Source organism: Panthera tigris, chromosome C1 (assembly GCF_018350195.1).
Source record: "Panthera tigris isolate Pti1 chromosome C1, P.tigris_Pti1_mat1.1, whole genome shotgun sequence".
In the NCBI taxonomy this organism is placed as follows: domain Eukaryota; kingdom Metazoa; phylum Chordata; class Mammalia; order Carnivora; family Felidae; genus Panthera; species Panthera tigris.
Genome location: NC_056667.1, coordinates 78,184,844 through 78,211,278, shown reverse-complemented (window position 1 = coordinate 78,211,278; position 26,435 = coordinate 78,184,844). Strand labels below are relative to the sequence as shown.

The 26,435-nt window shown below is 38.2% G+C and overlaps 1 protein-coding gene and 1 pseudogene across 3 annotated transcripts in view; one reads left to right on the top strand and one right to left on the bottom strand.

The window, feature by feature from the left end:
- The window catches only part of DIPK1A (divergent protein kinase domain 1A), a 104,367-nt gene that overhangs the window by 34,519 nt on the left and 43,413 nt on the right, over positions 1–26,435 (top strand). The window lies entirely within an intron of this gene.
- On the bottom strand, positions 6,473–6,744 carry LOC102953051 (annotated as a pseudogene).

The window sequence follows — 26,435 nt, the reverse complement described above, 5'->3', positions numbered from 1 at the left end:
AAACTTCATATATTGAAAAAAAAATAAATAAAATCTGGATGAGTATATGGTAAAAAAAATAAATTGCTTTAAATTTAAATTGCTTTTTTTAAAAAAAACTTTTATTTGTGGCTTTTTCCATGGATATTTCAATGTATCCCGTTATCTTGCCTTATGGAAATAAAGATAAAAGTATTTGAATAAAATTTTCACTGATTTTTATTCATTTATAAAGATCCCAGTTAACAACTGGATTTAAAATTTATTTGTTTGAGAAAGTTTGTGACTGAAATTTAAATGCTGAAAATTATCAATTTCTTAGGCTAAAGGAATAAATCTAGTTGAAGTTGCATTTATAGATCTTACTTGACTTAACAACAGGATTACATCCTGATCAACCCATAGTAAGTCAACAGTGCATTTAATATACCTAACCTAATAGCTTACCCTGGCTTACCTTAAAAGTGCTCAGAACACTTACATTAGCCTGCGGTTGGGCAAAATCATCTGACACAAAGTCTATTTAATAATACAGTGTTGAACAACTCACGTAATTTATTGAATACTGTACTGAAAGTGAAAAACACTGGTTTTATGGGTACAGAATAGATGTCAGTATCAGTTGTTTACCCTCATATTTGGGTGGCTAATTGGGAACTGGGGCTACCACTGCCCAGCATCACAAGAGAGACTAGTAGCCTGGGGTATTGCTAGCCTGGGAAAAGCTCAACAGTCGCAATTTGGATTGCAGTTTCTACTGAATGTATGTCGCTTTCACACCATTGTAAAGTTGAACAATCGACATCGAGAACCGTCTGTAGTTAAAATGTCATTGTATGACACCAATGATCTTCATTCTTCATTTTATGAACTTTTTCAATCTTTCAGATACCTATTTCAAACATTTTTTTTAATATTTATTTATTTTTGAGAGAGAGAGAGAGAGAGAGAGAGAGAGAAAATGTGAGCAGAGGAGGGGCAGAGAGAGAGGAAGACACAGAATCTAACATAGGCTCCAGGCCCCGAGCTGTCATCACAGAGCCTGATATGGGGCTGGAACTCACGAACCACAAGATCATGACCTGAGCTGAAGTTGGACGCTTATACCGACTGAGCCACTCAGATGCCCCAGTCTTTCAGAGACCTTTAACACCCTTTTCTCCTAACTTCCATATCCACTTATTAACAAATCCTAATAATTTCATTTTTATAATGTCTCTCAGATTTCACTGTTCATCTTACTGCATTTCTGCTGTCCTGCATTGCTGCAACAACGTCCTAAGTAGGCTCCCTGCCCTCCGTATTCCCTCTCATGCTAGTAAACCCAAATCCAGATCAATCTTTAAGCATCAGCTTTACTAGGCTCTATCTCTGTTTAGAAATCTCAAGCTTTCTTAATTCAGTTCTCAATACTGTCAAGCATTTAAAGCCCTTTACATGTAATACTTTCTCTTCCAAATGAATTAATTCAGCAAATACTTTTTTGAGCATCTATGTGGGAGACACTGTGCAAAGGTTAAAAAAAAAAAGAAACATCTTGCAAATGTATAATATCAGCATTAATGTTAACATCTCCAGGACTTTTTTTTTTTTTCCATTTAGAAACTAGTTCTACTTCATTCCATTCTACTTAAACTGTTCTTGGCTAGGGTAATCTGTGATCTCCCTATTGCCAGAGTCATCAGGCAGTTTTCCATTATAATTATTTACCTTTTTATGCCATTGGGTACTGTTGACCAGGCCTGCTTTCTTAATACTTTTTCCTTCCTCAGTTTCTAGGTGTAGAAACTACTCACGCTTTCTAGTTCTTCTTGAAACTTTTATTTTAAATTAAAAAACTTTTGGCGGGGGCACATGGGTGGCTCAGTCAGTTAAGTGTCCAACTCTTGATTTTGGTTTAGGTCATAGTCTCACAGTTCATGAGGTTGAACCTTGCGCTGCACTCTGCTATGAGCATGGAACCCACTTGGGATTCTCTCTCTCCCTCTCTCTGTCCCTCCTCCGCTTGTGCATGTGCATGCTCTGTCTCTCTCTCTCTATCAAAATAAATAAATAAACATTTAAAAAAATCTTTTTAAGTAATCTCTACTCCCAACGTGGAGCTTGAATTCACAACCCCGAGATCAAGAGTCACATGCTCTAGTGACTGAGCCTGCCAGGCGCCCCAGAACTTTTTCTTTTTTTTTAAGGAACAAAGTTTAATTTTGTTAATCTTTAGATTATTCTCTATTAGTTTCTTTATTCTTCCTTTCCTTCTATGAACTTGTTTTTGTTGTTGTTGTTTTTCTGTTCTTATTTCTAACTTCTTGAGATGTATGTTTGGCTATTTTTTAAAAAAATATACTTTATTTTATAGCAGTTTTAGATCCATAGCAAAATTGATTGGAAAGTAACGTTCCTATATACACCACACACACACAGCCTCCCCTGCTACTAATAATGCTCCCCACCAGAATAGGGGATTTGTTAAATCGATGAACCTACACTGATACTTTATTATCACCCAAAGTCTGTAGTTCATGTTAGAGTAGAGTTCTTTCTTGGTGTTGTACATTGTATGGGGCTGGACAAATGTATAATGATATGTATCCACCATTACAATATCATATAGAATAGTATCACTGCCTTGAAAATCCTCTGTGCTCCATCCATTCATTCCTCCCACCCCTAACCTGTGGTAACCAGTGTTCTTTTTACTGTCTCCATAGTTTAGCCTTTTCCCAGAATATCATACAGGTGAAATTAATCAGATTTTTACTGATTACCTAATGATACACATTCAAGGTCCCTCCATGGCCCTTCATGGCTTGATAGCTCTTTTCTTTTTAAAGCTAAATAATATTTTATTTATCCACTCATGAAGTGAAGGAAGTCTTGGTTGTTTCCAAATTTTGGCAGCTATGAGTAGAGCTGCTATAAATATAATGTAAAGGTTTTCAGTTAATTTGGGTAAATACAAAGGAGCATTACTGCTGGATTGTATAGTCAGAGTAAGTTTCATTTGTAAGAAACTACTGAACTGTTTTTTTCAGAGTGTGCCATTTTGCATTCCCGTCAGCAATATGAGAGTTCTGATTGATCCACATCCTCAGCAGTTTTGGGGATTGTCAGTGTTTTGAATTTTTGCCAGTCTAATAAATGCATAGTAGTATCTCATTATTGTTCTAATTTGCAGTTTCCTAATAGTGTATGATGTGGAACATCTTTTCATATATTTATTTGCCATTTGTATATGTTCTTTGCTGAGGTGTCTTCAGATCTTTTGACTCTGTGATTTTCAAACTTCTTTTCTGACCTGTGCCTTTAAGGCTGTAGATTCCCTGTTAGTTGCTTATTTGTATGAATTGAACCCTTTGAATTTTATTGAGACCAAATTTATACCTTAGCAATAAAAAAAAGTTCCACGTATGCTGAAAATAATATGTACGTAGCAGTGCTGGGTGAAATATTCTATATCAGGTTAAGTTTCCTACTCATGTTGTCATATTGTTCAAATCTTTTCCGGTCTTACTAATTTTATTTGTTTACCTATTTTACCAATTATTGAGAGAGGTGTTCAAATCTCTCACTACTATTGTGAATTTTCCAATTTCCCCTTATAGTTCTGTACTTTTTGCTTTATGTATCTTGAGGTTATACAGTTGGAACCTATTAATCTAAAAACGCTGTATTTCATGATGATTTCTCATTTTATCATTAGGATATATTCCTTGAAGTCTGTTTTGGCTGGTGCTGGTATGCTTATATTATCACCTATAGTACCAGCTTTCAGTTTATAGTTGATCAGTGATAACTTTTTCCGTTCTTTTACTTTAAGCATTTTTGTATTCTTAAATTAGATGTGAGTCTTATGAATAGCACATCATTAGATTATATTTTGTTTTATTTTTATCTGTGATAATCTGTTTTTTAACAGGCTATTATCAGCTGTTTGTTTTAACAGGCTGTTTGTTTTTTTTTTTAACAGCATTTTGTTCATTCATGTTTTATGTTGATCTGTTTAAGTTTGAATCTACTATCCTGTTTTGCCTCCCTTAATTTTGTAATGTTACTCCTCACACATTTCTGAATATTTATTTGTTTGTGGGGCGGTGCTGTTTTCATTACTTAAATGCTCCTGATCCCCAGTATCTTATTATTTGCCTTTTATTTTTCTATTTACTTTCCCTAGATGACTTTATTCATATTCATAAGTTCAATTACTACTTATTTGCTGAGCTCTAAGCCTCAATATTCAAATGCCTCCTGACCTTCACCACTTGGAAGTCCTGTCACCACCCCAGATTCATCATTTCCAAAACCATACTTACCTTCTTTTACTCTAAAACTGGTCTGCTTTCTATATTTCCTGAATTGGTAAATATCACTACCTTTCCTCTTTCAGTATATCCTTGTCTCTGCTCTTTGTATGTCCAGTCTCCAGATCTTAGAGCCATCTCCTTTCTGTTCCCAAAGCTACTGCCTTATTTTAGGTCTTTTTCATAATTTGCCTAGTTCATCACAACAGTCTTCTTAATGGCCCCTGCTGCATTTATTCTTACATCACATTTTACTTTCCATTGCTTTCAGAATGAACTTGAAGGGTTTAAGCAGAAGAATGACATTAGATTTGCATCTTAGATATATAACTCTGAACATTTTCTGGTGAATATGGTAGTTATGTAAGAAGTCTAATGTCCTTTCATCTCTAGTAGATTCCCTAGAGCAATGACTTTTTTTTTTAATGCTTATTTATTTTGAGAGAGAGAGAAAGAGCGTGAGCGGGGGAGGGGCAGAGAGAGAGGGAGAGGAAGAGAATCCTAAGTAGGATTTGCACTGTCAGCACAGAGCCCAGTGTGGGGCTCAATCCCATGAACCGTAAGATACAGGTCATGAACCTGTATTGCTATATACTTCCCTCATGACTGATTTTGCTGCATCCCAAAGGTTTTGGGCCATTGTATTTTCATTTTCATTTGTTTCCATGTATTTTTTAATTTCTTTTTTATTTCCTAGTTGACCCATGCATTCTTTAGTATGAAATCTTTAACCTCCATGTATTTGTGGTCTTTCCAAATTTTCTCTTGTGGTTGACTTCAAGTTTCATAGTGTTGTAGTCAGAAAATATGCATGGTATGATCTCAGTCTTTATGTACTTGTTGAGGCCTGATTTGTGACCTAGTATGTGATCTATTCTGGAGAATGTCTCATGTGCACTGGAAATGAATATATATTCCACTCCTTTAGGATGAAATGTTCTGAATATATCTGGTTCCAGTGTGTCATTCAAAGTCATTGTTTTCTTACTGATTTTCTGCTTAGGTGATCTGTCCCTTGCTGTAAGTGGGGTGTTAAAGTCCCCTACTATTATTGTAGTACTATCAATGAGTTCCTTTATGTTTGTTATTGTCTTATATATTTGGGTGCTTCCATCTAGGGGCATAAATATTTATAATTGTTAATTCTTCTTGTTGGTTGGACCCCTTTATACAGTGCCCTTTATACAGTGCCTTTCTTCCTGTTTTGTTACAGTCTTTGGTTTAAAATCTAGTTTGTCTGATGTTAAGTATTGCTACTCCAGCTTCCTTTTGACATCCATTTGCATGCTAAATGGTTTTCCATCCCCTCACTTTCAATCTGCAGTGTCTTTATATCTAAAATGAGTCTCTTGTAGGCAGCATATAGAATGGTCTTGTTTTATTTCTATTTTTTCAAACTGTATCCAGCTTTATTAAAGATACTTCTCATAAACAATCATGGTATTTCAGGCAGGACATTGGCAGCCAGTCATTAACAGTATACAACAACTTTCAGACTCCCTTCTTCAATGGGCTACCAAAATCTGAAAGCTACTATAAAACCCAATGAAGTCTTTATTTGATGCCCTGAATAGGGAAAGCTTAGAGTAAGGGTTGACATTTCACATTTAGCATGTTGTTTAACAACTTTTCACAAGCCATCCCTGACTTTCAAGTAATGAAATGAAAATGGCAGAATTATCATTCTGAAGATCTGATAGCTAACTAGAAAAGGAACTCTTTCGAGGGATGCAATCTCAATGGTGACACCAGGTTGCCTGACATACTGGGAATCATTTTTTGGGGTTGGGTTCTAAAAGGTCTCTGGGTTTAACGGAGTCAAGTCTATGTTGAAGTCAGAAAGAGAGAAGAGGACATAAAAAATTAATTTTAGTTTTTCCATACCACAAGGCTATTATGTCAAGGCAGCTAATGTGTGTCAACATCAAGGAATCCCTCCTCCTGGGAGCCAAGAGGAAGTTTCTCAAAACTAGAAGGGGAAGATGTTTTTCCCTTTGTATCAGTCTAGCTTTGGAGATATTCTGTTAGTGATGTGTACACTTCCCCCCAAACAACAATGAAGTGTCCTGTGTGCTAACAACATAGCTTAAAAAAAAAGTAAAACAAAATTTTCCATTTTTATAAAATTTGATAAAAAATAGTATTTCAAACTGTACAGTCACCAGAAGTACACAGTTATCAAAAGTGCACACACTTCACTTGGCACCTCCAGCACCTTCAACTTTTTGTGCCAGTATGTTTTAGCATCTCCGTTTTCTGCAGGGTTATTCCTGTCCTTGCCGTCATCAGCTTTCCTCTTTTTCTTTTTTGGGTACCTTCTCTCCCTTCTTTGCAGGGGCATTTTTAGACTTGGACTCTGGCTTTGGGGAGCGGGTTTAATAGATAACCATTCAGATCTTCTCTATAGCTTATCCTTTACCTTGGCTTTATCTCCTTCAGCATCCCCTTCAGCCTTTCTCTTGGGCATGGTGGTGACAGTGGCAGGATCTGGGTGCTGGATGCAGGGATGCAGTGGCATGCAGGCTTTGGCTGGTCTGTGGGTTGTTCTTGCCTCTTCTGCTTCCTAGATCGGTCTTGCTTTCTTATCCATTTTGACACCCTGTGTCATTTGATTGGAGCATTTAGTCCATTTACATTCAGAGTAATTATTGATAGATATGAATTTAGTGCCATTTTATTATTCATTTTGTTGTTGTTTCTGGAGATTTTCTCTGTTCCTCTCTAGTCTTTGTCGCTTTTGGTCTTTCTTTCCCATTTGGAGTCCCCTTTAATATTTCTTGCAAAGCTGGTTTAGTGGTCACGAACTCCTTTAGTTTTGTTTGGGAAACTCTTTGTCTCTCCTTTTCTGGCTGGATAGAGTATTCTTGACTGCATATTTTTCCCATTCAGCACATTGAATATATCATGCCACTCCCTTCTTCCCTGCCAAGTTTCTGTGGAGAGATCTGCTGCTAACCTTATTTGTCTTCCCTTGTAAGTTAGGGACTTCTTTTGTCTTGTTGCTTTTAGGACTTTTTCTTTATCTCTATGTTATGTCTTGGTATTGGCCTGCTTTTGTTGATTTTGATGGGACTTCTCTGCACCTCCTGGATTTGGATGTCTGTTTCCTTCCCCAGATTAGGGATGTTTTCAGCTATAATTTCCTCAAATACACCTTATGCCCCCCTTTCCCTCTCTTCTTCTTCCAGGACTCCTATGATATTAATGTTATTATGCTTTATGAAGTCACTGAGTTCCCTAAGTCTACTTTGATGATCTAATATTTTTCTTTCCTTCTTCTTCTAGCCTTCATTATTTTCCATAATTTTATCTTCTATATCACATATTCATTCCTCTGCTTCTTCTCTCCTGTGGTCGCTACATCTAGTTGGTTTTGAATATCAGTTTTTTCATTTTTCATTTTGGCCTGACTAGTTTTTAGATCTTTTATCTCTGTGGTAAGGGACTCCTGGGTGTCTTCCATACTTTTCTGAAGCCTAGGTAGTATCCTTATGATTGTCACTTTAAATTCTGGATCTGGCATATTACTTATATCTGTTTCGATTAAATCCTTGGTTATGATCATTTCTTGTTCTTTATTTGGGGATGATTTCTTCCATCTTGTATTTTGTCTAAATTTCTGTTTTCTTCTCTGTGTTAGGAAAGCCTATTATGTTTCCTCTCCTGATAGTAATGACTTTATGAAGAAGAGGTCATAGACTGTCCAGGGCCTGGCACTTCTGGAAGTGTCCCTGGTATATGTTGTGTGCACTCTGCTGCTGTGTTTTGGCTGCTCTTTCCCTCAGGTCAGTTTTCTGCAGAGTTTCTCCTTGCCTGCAGTGGAGAGTGTTGGCCACTCCTTGACCAGAGTGTGGCAAGTTTTAACCAGGTGTGCTCTGGTCTGCTTATTAAATGAGATCTGGTGCTATTTTCACTAGAACTGAAGCTTTGCAGAATGCTATGGTCAGTAGACACGGTGTGTGTAGGGTGATTGTGCTGCTCCTCTGGGGAAGAGACCCACTATGCTGGTTCTTAGGCACACTTGTCTGAGAAAAGCAGCACCTGCAGAGTGCCAGGGGGTGGGGGGGGGGGCAAGGCTTGGTGTAAGCTATCTAGGGCCACTTGGCACTGTGCTACTTATTGAAGGTAGTTTATCCTGAGGGGTAGGGGAGAGAAATGGTGCCAGCCCCCTCCATCATCCCCTGAGAGGGTAGTTCCTGCTCACTACTGTCCAGGAAGCCCTCCCAGGAGAATGAACAGTCTCCCCTCATGTGTCCCAGGTGTCCCTCAGATCCCTACCTTCATCTTATCTGTCCTGGCTATCTCCCTGCCTGGCAGCACAGCACATCTTGGGCTCCATCCCAGGCAGGCTGGCTGAGTTTTAAAACTCTAAATTTTAGGGATCTGGTGTGGTGGGGACCTTCTCTGGCTTCTGGAGGAGGATCTCACCAAGCTGGAACTGATGAAGGTTTGTCCCAGAAGGGCAGTAGCACCAAAGTGCAGGGGCATGGGGTTTGGAGTAAAGCATAGCAAAAAGCCAGTGTCCAGGTTAGCTGCCCTCAGCAGCTGTCTCTGAACCTATGCTGAGGAGCAGGGGAGAGAAATAGTGTCTGATGGATCTTTTGTCCCTGGAGAAGCAATGCCATTTCTCCCAGATGTGTTCCAAGAAGGAGGAACTATCTCTCTCAGTGCGTCCCAGGGGATCCTCAGTCATCTGCCTTGGAGCTATCTGCCCTCCTTCTCCATAGGAACACTGCAGTGCCTTCTGGGCTCTACACCAGCCATGCCATGGGCCTCTAAAATTCCAGTCTTTGAGCCCCACTGGTTGTAAAAACTCATGAAAATTGACCCTCTTGTTTTCCCAATCAGTGGCTTTGGGGAAATTTTTTCCTTGTGTGATCCCCTGTGGGCTCCCCCTTCTCTCAATCTCTCTCTCTCTCTCTCTCTCTCTCTCTCTCTCTCTCTCTCTCTCTCTCTCTCTCTCTCTCTCTCGCCTCTCCGTGACCTGGGCTCCCTCCTCTCTGCAGCACCTGCAATCCATTTCTCCTCCAATCCATGCCTCCACACCTCCTACCTTCCATGATGTGGCCTCTTCTCTTCCTCTAGTTGTGCAGTTTGTTCTGTCAGTCCTCAGATTGACTTCTTGGGTATTCAGGATGATTTAATATTTATATAGCTGTGGCTGAGGGAGGAGGCAAGCCAAGGGTCCTCTTACTGCTCTAGCATCTTAGCTCTGCCTCCTCGAACTTACAACGCTTTTAGAACAAATGAAGGAGAATGCCATTATGAAGAATTAAAGGAAGAACAACTTTGAAAATCATTTAGTATAAGATCTATAAGAAATTTAAAAACATTTCTGTTATCCTTTGTTGATGCAGGAAGACCTGGCCTGTATTGAACTGAAGCATAAAAGCATAAGAAACGAGAAGGCTGAGATAAAAGGGGGCAGTAAGGATGGATAGGTATAGGTAAACTGAACATGCAGTAGCAGAATTAAAATACAAATTGGAGACAGTAAAAAGTAGAATTCACACTGAGGTGTGCTGAAGCAGTGATGTGGAAAACACATTTAAGAAATGTTCTGGGAACATAGGGAAGAATAAAAGATGAAAACTGTGGAAGAGATGGTAGCATATGGATGGTATCAGAAGTCAGAAGGTGAGCCAGTGTTCAGGAGAGAAGACCAACCACAGTGTGGTGCCTAGCTGCATGTTGTTTCATTCACAAAGGTAACAGACATTCCTATGTGCCAGGCAGGGTTCAAAACTATGCCGACATTTCACACAACCTCTAGAAGAAAAAAAAATTAGTTGATTGAAAAACAAATAAAAATGAAGAACTTAAGAACAGAACATATGTTTTGAAAGACCTGGCAGAGTTCCTACAGGACTGCCAGTATACAGAGGCCACACAGGTTCTTAGTACAGTCCTCATCCTAGCAAACCACACAGCTGGAATGGAGCACACTCACGAATCTGAAAGAATGTGTATCTTGTGGTATCTGGATCAAACTTAAAAGCAGACAATTTCCTCATGAGTTGTTATTCCCACTGGACAAAATTGTGTAATTGGGCACAAACAATTCATCTGGAAAATCCTCTCCCTCAGGCACTGTTTACCACAAGATCCAGAAGTTCAAATAAATAATATTACAGTACAGTAATTAAAGAAAAAATAGGCTTCTCAGAAAAAAAAAAAAAAGACTGAAAGGAGCTACTTCAAAGTGTTAATGATTACTACAAGACTATGATTTTTTAATTTTATGCTTTATTTTTCAGCTTTTGAAATGAGCATGTATTATTTTCAGTGAAAAAAAAACTAAAGAAAACTTGATGAAATGCTATTACTAAGCAAGGAAAAAAGCATACAAAATAGTGGAACAAGAGAGCCAAAAACAATTAAGATTTCATTAAATGGTAAAATGAGAGAATACAAATATTATTCAAAATACAGCATTAGCTAAAACAATGTAAAAGGAGACATTTAAAATATTAACCTCTTCCATTTTTCAAAATTCTTTAACTTTAACAGTAGACCATAAGACAAATGTGACGTCTTAATAGCCTTGTGCAATGGCTTCCAACCTGAGGTAAACAGTAAGAGGGCATTCTGATTACCTTCAGTGTGATGGATTTCCAAGTAATAGGAGAATTAAGAGGTTGAGAACAGAATTCCTGGTCTCTTGCCTTGTACCTTCTGTAAATGACTTCCTTAAGTGCTTCTTAGCAACTACCCTGATTTGACACTTGAAAATGGAGGCAGGATGAAACCGTTAGCCACACCCACACCTAACAGGCACCATCTCTAGCAAGTAGTAGCCCACCAGGTCACCTCTGCTTCTCAGAGATCTGAATATAAATGCAGAAGCCTACTATCTTGCTGGCTCTGGACAACTCCATGTGTTCCTTCCCTGCCTGCCAACCCTGGGCAACACAAGGTAATTAACTTCAAGCACTTATGTTGGGTGTCTTGTCTGCTCTAGCTAGGAGTCGTTAACAGCTCACCTCTTGCTTGAGGACTCCTTGGAAAGTTTTCTGTATATGCTACTTCTGACTCAGGAAATCTTTCCAGACACCTCCCCTGACCTCATCTGTCAGAATCTTGTAGGCCTTTCACTTTGGATCCAGTTCTTGCCCACCGCCCAGCCCTAAGGAATTATCTTTCTCCAGGCTGTTCTTATTCCTGAGACATCCTGCCTGACACTTTACCCCACAGCCACTGTCCTGCCTGAGTCTGGTTCCTAGGTTGCCACTCTCCTACTATCCTCAAGGGCATTTAGAATGTAGCACATTGTCTTTTTTTTTTTTTTTTTAAACTCTCTTCCACCAAAATCTCCTGATTAGTAAGCGTGTATATACCACCTTGTTCTACTTCAGATTTTTAAACAAATACATGATCTGTAAATATCTCTGGACGTGGTCTGATATTCTCATCTTTGCTTTCTGCTTTCATTCCCTCCTTTTCTGGGAAATCTTTAACGATTTTTTTTTTTTTTTTTATCCTGAGTGTGTTTCTATAGCACTTAAAAATGAAATGAAAACAATTGCTTTCTCAACACAATTGTAAACTCTTTGTGGGCTGGAATGGTGGCTCATACTTTTCTCATGCAACATAGGACAAAGCAATCTGGGATTTCAAATAATAATAATAATAAAGTGTCCATAACAGCAGCAGGTAAATATTTCTCTGATTTCACATTAGCCTCTCAACTGTGGAAACTTTGGCTTCCTCCAAACTCTTTCCCAATTAGGTCAGAGTCACCAGGGATAGCTCAAATCTGCCTTGGAATACAGTTTTCTGGGCTACTTCGTGGGTAGCCATTTCCTCCAGTCTGGATCCCTAAATGTTTTTCTCTCTGCCACCACATCCCACACCTCTTTCCTTCCTCTTACACTCTGGCTACTCTGGTAAAATCTTCTGCCACCCTCATGCTCTGATGCACAATGTCCTCCAAGATCCAGTTCTCTTTGGTTCTTCTTCTGGTCCAGTTAAAGACACAGTATTGGCTACCTCTCCAAAACCAACCCACTGTCCTTACTGTAGCTTATGTGCTAGGATTCAGTTCCCCTTAGAATGAGTGATTTCCCAGGAGGATACTTGAGCCGTAAAGCAACTAGTCCCCTTCATGGACACCCATCAACAAAACATATTAAGGCATGCCTTGATCATCTAAGAGCCCAGGGACCATCTTCTTCAGGAAGTCTTTCCCAAATTCCCCCTCTCCCCACCACCATCACCACCAGCTAGATAATATACATCTCTTCCTTATACCCTCGTATTCTGAACATATCCTGGATATACCCCATCTCAGCTACGAGCCCTTTCAGGGAGAGAATCATGTCTCATGCATGTTTTTTTATTTATTTTTCCAAGAGACAGAATGCAAGTGGGGGAGGGGCAGAGAGCGAGGGAGAATCCCAAGCTGGCTCCGTGCAGCAGAGCTTGACATGAGGCTCGAACTCACAAAACTGTGAGATCATGACCTGAGCCAAAGTTGGACACTTAACCAACTGAGCCCCCCAGACCCCCCAGACATTTTTGAATTCCAAGTGCCTACCTTAATTCTTGGCACTAAGATTCCATAGAGTCTCAAGCTGGGCCCCTAAGGTGCTTATGTGCACCACAACTGATTTGGCTCAAACAATACCTGGTTTTGATTAATGGCAGTTTTTCCTTTAAGAATTTCATGCCAAAGTGGTTTATTATTTCTTTCCTTTAAAATTTATGTCAAAAAATTTATCAAACATTTGGTGAGTACTGTATGTCCTAAGACCTGCCCTACTTCCTGGAGATATGGAGAAAAATGAGACATGGTTCCTGCTCAGAGGAGGTGACAGAAACTTCCTTGGGTTTCCTGCCCTCCATTTCTCCATTCTTTCCTCCCATTATTCCTTACCTGGATAAATTTTTACCAAGCCTGGAATTGTCTAATGGAATAAATACATGTAGTAGGTTAATTACAACACAGTACACTCAGTGCAACAGTAGAAGTTTTGTTCCAGGTATAGAGATAGAACAGGAGAAAGCATCATACAGTTTTTAGGGTGGACATGGGGGGTCTTGGAGGAGGTGGCTTCTGAGTGGGTTATAAAAGATGGAAAGGTAATCCAGATGCTCAGATGCGTGAAGGGTACTGCTGAGAGAAGAAAACATGTGAAAGCCCTAGAGATGTGAAATAGCTCTTGTGTGTTTCAGAAACATTAATACTCTGGTATCTCTGCAGCATGAAGTTCTGTAGAGTGGGGATGGTGTGGGCTGGGGTGGGAGATGAAGCAAGGCTAATAGGCAGTTTTCAGGGCTATGGTCTTTAATGTTTGAGCAACTGTTTAGTTAAGAGAATGGTAGAATCCAGTATAGCTGGTGATATTAATAATCCAAGTGTGAAGCCATATATTGCTATTTTTTATCCTCTTCCCTCATAGAACTAATAAGCAAGGTTTTGTGATCATCTGGCTACATTTTAGTAGTCATTGTATTGTTAGATAAAAGTGAAAAGAAGACATTTCCTGGAATTTACGGTCCTGTGGAGAACACAGAATATACCCACACAGTTTAGAGCACTTACCAAGCAATCTACAGACTAGTGCAAAGTAAAATCGTAAAGACAACATGTCAGCACAATCTTGACATTGGGTTATAGGAATGATTAGGAAAGTGTGGGGTTATGAAGAGGCAACCTCATTTTTGGCTTAAGAAAAACAATTTCCATCAGAGCTAGCTGCAAAATTGAGGAATGGACTTGTAAATTAGAAACTTTTTAATGTTCTATAGTCTCTAGTCAAGAACTGGCCTTCTAAGTTAGACCAACAAACATTTATTTATCTTTGAGTTTCATAGTGTAAGCAGGAGACAAATTTATTTTTTCTGTATATTTTCCATTAATTTTATTTTTGTGTACTTCTAGATACTCAGTTTGCTTGAGAGATTGTTTATTGCTTATTTGTGTTTCTGTCAAGCCCCTCAGACTAGACCACACAGAGATTATCTTAGCCTCTCCTTTCATCCCTTTACTATAAAAAATGTACCACTTCTGCTTTTTTCCTTGTGGAATGTGTTAACCCAATATCCTTTCCTTGTCCCATTGGTCCTCATATCCTACAGCCCTCTACTTGGATATTCTTTCCTTCCATGGAGGTAGTGTGGACTTTTATCAGGCCGTAGGGTTTCTGCGTGGGCCATCCTAGAGCCTCTGATCATTAATATACATTTCACACTTATGTAAACTCAAATTTAGGAGGTAACATGTTTTATCAATCCTCCAGGAAACCTTTCCCTTTTATTTGTATCCTTTATAAATTATTTAAGTTTGACAATGAGCATTTGCTATTTTTATAACTAAAAAGTAAAAGTGATTCCATCATGAAAAATGAAATTTAATAGAGGCTTTAGTACCATTTCATGTTTGTTAAATTAACCTGTATATATCCACAAACACACACACACACACACACACACACACACACACACACACACAAACACACACACAGTGCAAAATAGTGTTGAAAAACTCATACTAGTTTAGGGACACCTGGGTGGCTCAACTGGTTAAGCATCCAAGTTCGGCTCAGGTCATGATCTCACAGCTTGTGAGTTTGAGCCCCACAGCTCAGAGCCTGGAGCCTGCTTTGGATTCTGTGTCTCCCTCTCTCTCTGCCCCTTCCCTGCTTGTGCTCTGTCCCTCTCCTTCAAAAATAAACATTAAAAATTTTTTTTAAAAAAAGAGAGACAAAAACTCATACTAGTTTAGAAAGCAAGAGCCATAAAAATGTTCATACTGTATGACCCAGAATCTCTACTGCTAAAGAACAACCTAAGAAAATAATTCAAAAGAAAGGAAATATAAAAGTCTATATATAGTTTGTCTACACACAGAAAAATTGAGGAAAGACAATTTTAAAGTCAATGTAAGGGGAATAGTTAAGAAAATAATGATACATCAACTGGATGAAATATTGCAACACTGAAAATGATTGTTATAAAAAATCATGTTAACAATACAGCATGTTTACAGTATAATGATAAAGGGAATGCAAAATTATATACATACTGATTACAGCTGTGTATAAAATGAACTACATGTAGATGACTAGAAGAAAAAAAGTAGTGAAAACAGCTGTTGTTCTAGTGTGGTGTGATGGGTGAATGTTAAAATTTTATCAATTATCTCTTCAAATTTTCCCACTTTTATTTATTGAAAAGTTTCAGATTGTCAACTAATTCAGATTATTGTTGTTCTGGGGCTTTTGCAGCAAAAAGAAGGAAGGATTCTGGAATTTGAGCCCCTTTCCTCTTTCTTTCTTTGGCCAAAGAATTACCCCTTAGGAAAGAAGGAAACTCTACTTCCCTAGGAAGTTATAAAAAGGGACATTTTTATGGGACACCTTATTTGTTCAGTTGGTAGAGCATGTGACTTTTGATCTCAGTTCAAGCCCCATGTTGGACATAGAAATTCTTTAAAAATAAAATAAAATCTTAAAAAAAAAAAAAAAAAAAGGAACATTCTCAGGACATATATTGGAAAGCCTCCCAGGGAAGTTTGTAGGCTTCATTTTTACAAATCTTTAAGAAAAATTAGAAAATTGTTATGGTTGATTCATTTATTCATATTACTAAAGACGGATCAGATCTTATCATTTTTTTTCAAATCTGATAATTTTTAATAGCCACTTTGTTGGGATAAAATTCATGCACTATAAAACTCACCCTTTTTAAGCACACAATCAGTGGTGGTTAGTATAATTACAGATTTGTACAATCATCACTATTTAAGTTTTTGTTTTAATTTCAGTTAGTTAACATACAGTGTTATATTAGTTTCAGGTATACAACGTAGTGATTCAACAATTCCATATGTCACCCAGTGCTCATCATGACAAGTGCACTCCTTAATAATGCCATCACCTGTTTAACTCATCCCCCCACCCATCTCCTCTCTGGTAACCATCAGTTCTCTGTAGTAAGAGTCTGTGTCTTGGTTTCTCACTCTCTCTCTCTCCCTCCCGCCCCATCTCCCTCTCTCCCCACTTTTTCCCCCCTTGCTCATTTGTTATGTTTCTTAAAATTCCACATATCAGTGAAATCAAAGTGTATTTGTCTTTCTCTGACTTATTTCACTTAGCATTATACTTTCTAGCTCCATCCATATCATTGAAAATGGCAATATTTCATTCTTTTTTATGGCTGAATAACATTCTGATTATATATATATGAAAAATAAATATATTAAAAAAAGTATATATATATATATATATATATGTATGTATGTATATATATATATATATATCCCCCATGCCCCATATCTTCCTTATCCATTCATCAGTCGATGACTGGATACTTAGGCTGCTTCCATACCCTGGCAATTGTAATAATGCTGCTAGAAATATAAGGGTGCATCTATTCCTTTGAAATTGTGTTTTTGTACTTTGGGGTAAATAACCAGTAGTGGGATTGCTGGATCCTAGGCTCGTTCTATTTTTACCTTTTTTAGGAAACTCCGTACTGTTTTCCAGAGTGGCTGCACCAGTTTGCATTCCCGTCAACAGTGCAAAAGTATTCCTTTTTCTCCACATCCTTGCCAACACCTGTTGTTTCTTACGTTTTTTTTTAAATTTTTTAATGTTTATTTATTATTGAGAGACAGACACAGAGCATGAGCAGGGGAAGGATAGAGAGAGGGAAGACACAGAATCTGAAGCAGGCTCCAGGCTCTAGCTGTCAGCACAGAGCCCGACATGGGGCTCAAACTCACGAACTGTGAGATCATGACCTGACCCGAAGTCAGTCTCCCAACCAACTGAGCCACCCCGGGGCCCCTCGTGTTTTTTATTTTAGCCATTCTGACAGGTGTGAAGTAATACCTCGTTGAAGTTTTCATTTGCATTTCCCTGATCGTAAGTGATGATGAGCATCTTTTCATGTGTCTATTTGCCATCTGGAGGTCTTCTCTGGAGAAATGTCTATTCATGTCTTCTGCCCACTTACTAGTTGAATTATTTGGGGTTTGTTTATTTTTTGGTGGTGAGTTATATAAGTTGTTTGTTTGTTTTGTTTTTTAAGTAAGCTCCATGCCCACTGTGGGGCTTGAACTCATGACCTTGAGATCAAGAGTCATATGCGTACCTACTGAGCCAGCCAGGCTGAGTTGTAGAAGTTGTTTATATATTTTGGATAGTAACCCTTTACTGGATATGTCATTTGCAAATATCTTCTCCCATTCTGTAGGCTGCCTTTTAGTTTTGTTGATTGTTTCCTTTAGTGTGCAGAAACTTTATTTTGATGTAGTCCCAGTAGTTCATTTTTTGCTTTTGTTTCCCTTGCCTCGGGAGACATATCTAGAAAAAAGTTGCTATGGCCAATGTCAGGAAGTTACTGCCTGTGCTCTCTTCTAGGATTTTTATAGTTTCAGATCTCATATTTAGGTCTTTCATCAATTTTGAATTTATTTTTGTGTATGGTGTAAGAAAGTGGTCCAGTTTCATTCTTCTGCATGTTGCTGTCTAGTTTTCCCAGCACCATTTGTTTAAGAGACTGTCTTTTCCCCATTGGATATTATTTCCTGCTTTGTTGAAGGTTAATTGACCATATAGTTTTGGGTTCATTTTCTGGGTTTTATATTCTGTTCTATTGATCTTTGTGTCTGTTTTTGTGCCAGTACCGTACTGTTTTCATCACTACAGCTTTGTAATATAACTTGAAGTCCAGGATTGTGATGCTTCTAGTTTTGCTTTTCTTTTTCAAGACTGCTTTGGCTATTCAGGGCCTCTTATGGTTCCATACAAATTTTAGGATTATTTGTTCTAGTTCTGTGAAAAATGCTGTTACATTAAATGTGTAGATTGTTTTGGGTAGTATATTTAAAAAATATTTGTTCTTACAATCCATGAGCATGGAATGTCTTTCCATTTCTTTCTGTTGTCTTTAATTTCTTTCATCATTGCTTTATAATTTTTGGAGTATAGGTCTTTTACCTTTTTGGTTAAGTTTGTTCCTAGGCATCTTACAGGTTTTGGTGCAATTGTAAATGGGATTGCTTTTTGTTGTTGTTATTTTTTTTTAATGTTTATTTATTTTGAGAAAGAGAGAGAGAGACAAAGTGCAAGTTGGGGAGGGGCAGAGAGAGAGGGAGACACAGAATCTGAAGCAGGCCTCAGGCTCTGAGCTGTCAGCACAGCGCTTCACATGGGTCCCAAACTCTCGAACCATAAGATTATGACCTAAGCTGAAGTTGGCCGTTCAAATGAGTCACCCACGTGCCCTGGGATTGCTTTCTTAATTTCTCTTTCTGCTGCTTCATTATTGGTGCATAGAAATACAACAGATTTCTGTACATTGCTTTTGTATCCTGTGACTTTACTAAATTTATCAGTTCCAGCAGTTTTGGTGGAATCCTTTCAGGTTTTCTATGTGTAGTATCATGTCATCTGCAAATAGTGAAAGTTTTGCTTCTTCCTTACCAATTTGGATGCCTTTTATTTCTTTATGTTACCTAATTGCTATAGCCAGGACTTCCAGTACTATGTTGAATAAAAGCAACTGTCACTATTATCTATTTTTAAACTATTTTTTAGGAGTACCCATTAGCAGCCACACCCCATTCCTCCCTCCTGCCAGCCCCTGGGAACCACTAATTTTTCTTTTTTATTTTTCTTTTTCTTTATTTTTAACGTTTATTTATTATTGAAAGACAGAGCGAGTCAAAGCGTGAGCAGGGCAGGGGCAGAGGGAGAGGGAGACACAGAATCCGAAGCAGTTTCCAGGCTCTGAGCTGTCAGCACAGAGCCCGACGTGGGGCTCAAACTCACGGAGTGTGAGATCATGACCTGAGCTGAAGTCGGACGCTCAACCAACTGAGCCACCCAGGCACCCCTAATTTTTCTTTTTTAAAACAAATTATTTATTTATTTATTTTGAGAGAGAGAGAGAGAGAGAGAGAGAGAGAGAGCGAGCGCGCATACGGGCAGGAACAGGGGAGGGGCGGAGAAGGAGAGAGGGAGAGAATCCCAAGCATACACCGTGCTGTCAGCACAGATTATTTATTTAGCTTTGCCCATAACTGTTTCCCCCTAAATTTAATATGAATAATCTGGAGAGTTTTTATAATCTGGGAGTATTCCCAGGCTTTTTCACTAAGGATTCTGATTGATTAGGTGTGGGGGTAGATCTTGGTAACCAGCATTTTAAAAATAACATCAGAGGCACCTGGGTGGCTCAGGTCAGTTGAGTGTCTGACTTCGGCTCAGGTCATGATCTCACTGTTTGTGAGTTCAAGCCCCACATTGGGTTCACTGCTGTCAGCACAGTGTCCACTTCAGATCCTGTGTCCCCCTCTCTCTCTGCCCCTCCCCTACTCAGGATCTCTCTCAAAAATAAATAAACATTTAAAAAACTAAAAAAATTATATCACCTGATTCTGATTCAAGAGATCACGTTGAGAAATATTGAATTATAATTTTATGGTGTATAAATAGGAGTATTTTTAATTCTTTTGTGGCATAGAGAATTTGTGGTTAGGTGAGAATTTTAAGAGCAAATTACTGATAAAATTTTTGAAATACCCACGTGTAGAAAAAAGAGCATTTGACCAGACTGAGTTGTGTACTTGCTCTAAATCAACAAGAACTTTGAAAAGAAAGGAGTCTGCCCTTGATTCTTATTCATATTGAAGGAGTCTTGCTGGCCACTTTTTAAAAAATATTTATTTATTTTGAGAAGGAGGGAGGGGCAAAGAGAGAGGGAGAGAGAATCTGCACTGAAAGCACAGAGTCCAGCACAGGACTTCATCCCACAAACCTTGAGATGGGGCATCAATTCCACAAACTGCAACATCATGACCTGAGCCAAAATCAAGAGTCAGATGCTTTTTTTAAAAAAAATTTTAATGTTTATTTATTTTTGAGAGAGAGAGAGAAAGAGAGAGACAGAGTATGAGCAGGGGAAGGGCAGAGAGAGAGAGAGAGAGAGAGAGAGAGAGAGAGAGAATCCAAAGCAGGCTGCAGGCTCTGAGCTGTCAGCACAGAGCCCAACGCGGGGCCCAAACTCACAAGCCATGAAATCATGACCTGAGCCTAAGTTGACCACTTAATCGACTGAGCTACCCAGGTGCCCCAAGAGTCAGATGCTTAACCGACTGAGTCACTGAAGAGCCCCTGCCTGACCCCTTGTAATTTATTTGTGCAAAGAAGGCAAAGACTTCTGTTTAAGTTACAAAGACTGCACAAAGAAAATGCTCTTCCAGGGTGAGGAATGCTGAAAGTAATGTACTCATTAATTCTTTAGTTGTTTTTTTTTTTTTAATATTTATTTAAGTAATCTCTACACACAGCATGGGGCTTGAACTCACAACCCCTAAATCAAGAGTTGCGTGCCCTTAGCCAGCCAGATGCCCTTAAATCCTTAGTTTTTGTAAATGAAGGTTTTTACCCCTAATCCTAGTACAGGCATACCTCAGAGATATTGTGGGTTTGGTTCCATGCCTGTGCAATAAAGTGAATGTCACAATAACGTGAATCAAATGAAGTTTTGGTTTCCCAGTACATATAAAAGTTATGTTTACAAACATAATACAAAAACAAGGAGGGGAACAAAAACATAAGAGACTCTTAAATATGGAGAACAAACAGAGGGTTCCTGGAGGGGTTGTGGGAGTGGGGAGGGGCTAAATGGGTTAGGAGCATTAAGGAATCTACTCCTGAAATCATTGTTGCACTGTTATGCTAACTAACTTGGATGTAAATTAAAAAATAAATAAAAATTAAAAAAAATAAAAAATAAAATAAGTAGACAACAACAAAAAAGTTATGTTTACCCTATACCATACTCTATTAACTGTGCAGTAGCAGTATGTGTAAACAAAAAACAATTAACATACCTTAATTAAAAAATACTCCAAGGGCACCTGGGAGGTTCAGTCAGTTAAGCATCTGACTCTTGATTTTGGCTCACATCATGATCCCAGGGTTGTGGGATTGAGACTTGTGTTGAGCTCCGCACTGAGCATGGAGGCTGCTTAAGATTCTCTTCCTACATGTACCTCTGCCCCTCCCCCGTTTGTGCACGTGCTCTCTATCTCAAAAATATAAATGAAGAAATGAATGAATGGATGAGTGAATGAATGAATGAATAAATAATAAAAATAAATACATCATTGCTAAAAAATACTAACCATCACCTGAGCTTTTGGCAATTCATAATCTTATCAGGGTGGTCGTTGCTGAAGGTTGGGATGGCTGTGGCAATTTCTTAAAATAACACAGCAATGAAGTTTATTACACCAACGGATTTTTCCTTTCACAATTTCTCTGTAGCATGTGATGCTGTTTGCTAGCATTTTACCCACAGTAGAACTTCTTTCACAATTGAAGTCAGTCCTCTCAAATCTTGCCACTGCTTTATCAACTAAGTTGATGTAATATTTAAATCCTCTGTTGTCATTTCAACAGTCTTTACATCATCTTCACCAGGAGTAGATTCCATCTCAAGAAATCACTTTCTTTGCTCATCCATAAGAAGCAACTCTTTTTTCATGAACATGAGATTGCAGTCATTCAGTCACATCTTTGGGCTCCACTTCTAATTCTAGTTCTTTACTATTTCTGTAATATCTGCAATTCCAGAAACCTTGTGCTGTTTATCTGTCAATACCTTACTCTCTTTGGCCTGTCTTTTTCTACCGACTTCCTGTCAACATATGTGCTGGTGGGGCGCCTGAGTGGCTCAGTCGGTTAAGCATCTGACTTCAGCTCAGGTCACAATCTCACGGTCCGTGGGTTCGAGCCCCACGTCAGGCTCTGGGCTGATGGCCCAGAGCCTGGAGCCTGCTTCCGATTCTGTGTCTCCCTCTCTCTCTGTTCCTCCCCCGTTCATGCTCTGTCTCTCTCTGTCTCAAAAATAAATAAATGTTAAAAAAAAATTAAAAAAAAAATTAAATATGTGCTGGTTTCTCTTAGGTTTAAAAAATCTCTGCCTCAAGCCCAGCTAATGCCCTATGTCTTGTCTCCTCTGGATAGTCACCTTCTCTTAAGAGCTATCTACCGGGTTGTTTTTATTTTCACACCTCCTGCCCTTCATCTCACTCCATTCTGGCCCCTCTCCCATAAACTTGCTCTTGTCAAGGTAAACACTGACTTTTGTGTCACTGAGTCCAATGAATACTTTACAATGCCCAGCTTTGTCACCTCTCAGCCACATTTGCCACCTTTGACTACTCTCTGCGTCTTGAAATCCTCTTTCCATCATTTCCACATTACAACATTCTTCTGGTTTTCTTCCAACCAGTCTGCTCCTGCATGTTCTCTGTTATAGCTCGTCCTTTTTCACCCAGAGATTAACTAGTGAAGATTCTCAGGGCTCAGTCCTAAACCCTTTTCTCACTCTGAGTTTTTTCTCTAAGTGATAGCAGCTTGCCATGGTTTTTATTGCTTTTTCCCTGTGTCTCTCCTGAGTCTTCCCTGTGACTCCAAACCCCTGCCTCTAGCTCTGACATGTGTTTTCTCAGCCATAGATCTCTATATCCTCCTAAATATCACTTGCATGACTCATAGGCATTTTAGTCTCAACATGTGCAAAACCGAACTCCTTAGTTTATCCTTCCCCTAATATTTTTGTCCTCCATTGTTTCTAGTTTTAGGAAATGACACCACAATCTATCTAGGTGCTTAAGCCACAAACCTGGGAGTTCTTGATTGCTGCCTCACCATCACTCCCATTTTCATTTAACCATGAAATCCTGTTAATTCTACCTCCTGTCTTTCAGACTCTTTTTCCTGCCATTTCTCACAGCCACAACTCCAGTGTAGTTGCCTTCTGATTTCTTTCTTGACTCTGTAAGAGATAGACATTTTTCAGTATTTTAGTATTTGATGTATTTATCTTTAAAATTTTCTTATTCAAGTGTGATTTACATATGACAAAATCCTCAGATATTAAGTTGTACACTTTGATCATCTTTGACAAGTGCATTTACCTAATGTAACTTCATCCCTGTTAAAATACAGAACATTTCCATCTCCCTAGAAATTTCTCTAGTGACTCTTCCCAATCAGTCACCCATCAAAGCAGCTACTGATATAAGTTTTAAAAATATTTTTAAGTGTATTTAAAAAATTTTTTAAATTTTTTCGTTAAAATTTTTTTTAATGTTTATTTATTTTGATAGAGACAGAACATGAATGGGGGAGGGGCAGAGAGAGAGGGAGACAGAATCCACAGTAGACTCCACGCTCTGAGCTGTCAGCACAGAGCCTAACACAGGGCTTGAACTCATGAACCATGAGATCATGACCTGAGCCGAAGTGGGATGCTTAACCGACTGAGCCACCCATGTGCCCCAAATGTATTTTTTTAAGTTTATTTATTTATATTGAGAGAGAGAGCCAGTGAGCACAAGTAGGGGAGGGGCAGAGAAAAGGAGAGACAGAATCACAATCCCAAGCAGGCCCCACACTCTGCAGAGACCAATGCAGGGCTTGAACTCACAAACCGTGAGATCATGACCTGAGCCAAGATCAAGAGTCAATGCTTAACTGACTGAGCCACCCAGACACCCCTAAGTGTATCTTTTTTTTAAAGAAAGATATCCCTGAATAAACACAAAAAGATGCTCTAAACCTTAAAAATAATTTATTGGTAGTCTTGACATGGAGCTGTTTTAAAATACAGAACCTGTGGCTTGTGGTGATTAACTTTATCCTGTTTTGTAAGCTATAAAAGTTTTACTGTTAGGTTCAGTATAAATGGGTAGGAAAATAATGGCCGATTTACTATGTAAACTACCCCTTCAGAATGATTAGAAATATTTTAGACTAACCTTTTAACTTATAATTTCAACACTATTCTAATTATGCACACACACATGTGTATGTGTAAATACACTAACATACATGCACATACACACACACACACACACACACACACACACACACACACTTTACACTTTGGAAATACTTAGAGCTGAGGAGATGGGGAAAGTGAGTCCAGAAAAAAAATTTAAATTATATCAGTATCAATTAGGAATCTTTTATGCATATGTGTATATAAAGCAATACAAATAATGGTTATTTTTATTTATCTTACAAAGAACTCTACATTTTTACTGAGATAAGATGTCCAGAGAACTCCAAATCTCCCCAAAATGTAAAAAACTTTTAGCATTTATGGACTCTGCAACATCTTTTTATTTCTCTTATTTTATTTTCCCAATTAATTTGTTTAAATCATACCTTTAAACTCCTAGCTAACTAAAAATAGAGATTAGAAAATTTAAATTACTTTGTCATACTTGCATAACGAACATTTAAAGAAGCTAGCAGAGCTGGGGAAACTGACCTCTTTTGTTTAGTTGCATCATAGGTACAGTGGAGGCAGCCAAATTGTGAGCTTGCTTATAATGTACTGGATGCATTTCTAATTCAAAGGCACCATCTTTAAAAGAAGTAACTTAAGCTCCTCTATACAGACAACTCAGCCCTTTTCCTTTCATAGCTAGGCTGGTTTGGGGTCATTAGATTCTGGATGGAGACCAATGGCATAGTGAGAAGAGCAAGAGCGCTAGATCTGACACTTACCTGGGAAAAATGAACACTACCAGGTCCTAGAGATGGTGTCTTTTTTCACTGATCCCCACAATTATCATTTTGCATTTCTATTGGGAATTTTTTGGAGTATATATCCCTGATATATGTGTCATTATATTAATATTACTTCTATTAGTATACTTCCATGAAGAGGAATTTTTAAGCATATTTTTTTGTCCATGAGTTTAATTTTCACAACATCTGCACTTTATAGATGAAGGCACTAAGCTCAGGGAAGTTTAGTAACTTGCCCAAGGTCACATAATTTACTGAGTGGTATTTGACAAATCCCAAACCATTTGGGGCCTCAGTTATAAAATTATAGATTTCAGCTATGTGATCTGCAAGGCCTCTTCTAGCTCTGAATAACCTGTGCTTTTGTGCTGATGCTAACACTCACCCATCTGAGACATAATCTCTGTTTAATATTTCTAAGTAGATAAGGCCTTATTATGGTCCATATATTAATAACCAGGAACTTTAGGAGTTAGTGGGATGTAGAAGAGAAACTGAGTATCTAAAATAGTGTCAGGTTAGTTTGGTCTTTGGTATAATTTTTAAAATCCACTGGCATTTTTGTGTTCAGAATATATGTTGCATATTTAAGAGATTGGTAGCAACAATCACTACAAACTGTTACAAATTTATAAGATATCTATTATTATCTTAAGTACCACAGGTAATCGCTATATATTCATGAGGATTTTTTGGTAATTACTTTTCAACATTTCTCCCTCCGGCAAAGTAAAGCCTATTATTTCTCTAAGTACTTGTGTTAACTGCCAGTTTGGTAGGTGTCTCACTTAACACAATGCCAGCAAAAACATTCTCATATAGAAACTGTTTCAGTGCATTTTCTTTTTAAGTCAGCTCCTTTTCTTGTACACAAAAATTGCTATGATCAAAATCACTGTCATTTGCCTTTGAAGCATTTTCTATAGGTTTCACTTCGTTTCTTTTTTAGCTTTCTCTGGAATTGAAGAGAGAAATGGGAAGACAATTTTAGATTAACACCTGTCTGAGAAATTCCAAAATTAGAGATGGCCATCTGGTTTGCATGATTTGTAATATTTTATAAATAGAATCTTACCATTCCAAACAGGCTTTTAGCTTACTCTAAAATAATACTTAATTTAAAAACGCTTCAACTGTCAACATTTTACTATCAAACTGGAAAGAGGATTGTTAGATGTTGGTTATATTCACACCAAGAAGGAATGCTTCTGTAACCCTTTGTCCTCTGATACAGACAGTGGAAGGTCATATTCCTCATTCGTTGGACTCATAACCTGAAGGCCCATCTTAGATTCCTCTGTGCTTCTAATTATTCTTTAGAATAATTTACTTAGGTCAGGCCTAAAGCGTTCAACCACAGTAGCTACCACAGTAGCTCTTAAGATATCTGAATTTGACTGAGGTCATCCCTAACTTGGGGTACTTTAAAATTAGACTAGCTTTTGCTACAACTAATGCTAAAGATTCAGAGAGCATGTAAAAAAGTTATCAAGGAAGTTGTCAAAGAAATGAAACTAAAACTGTGATTTGCCTGTAAAATTATATGTGGGGGAAGGTAAAATAAGTGCATTTGAAAAAACCAGTGAATGTTAAT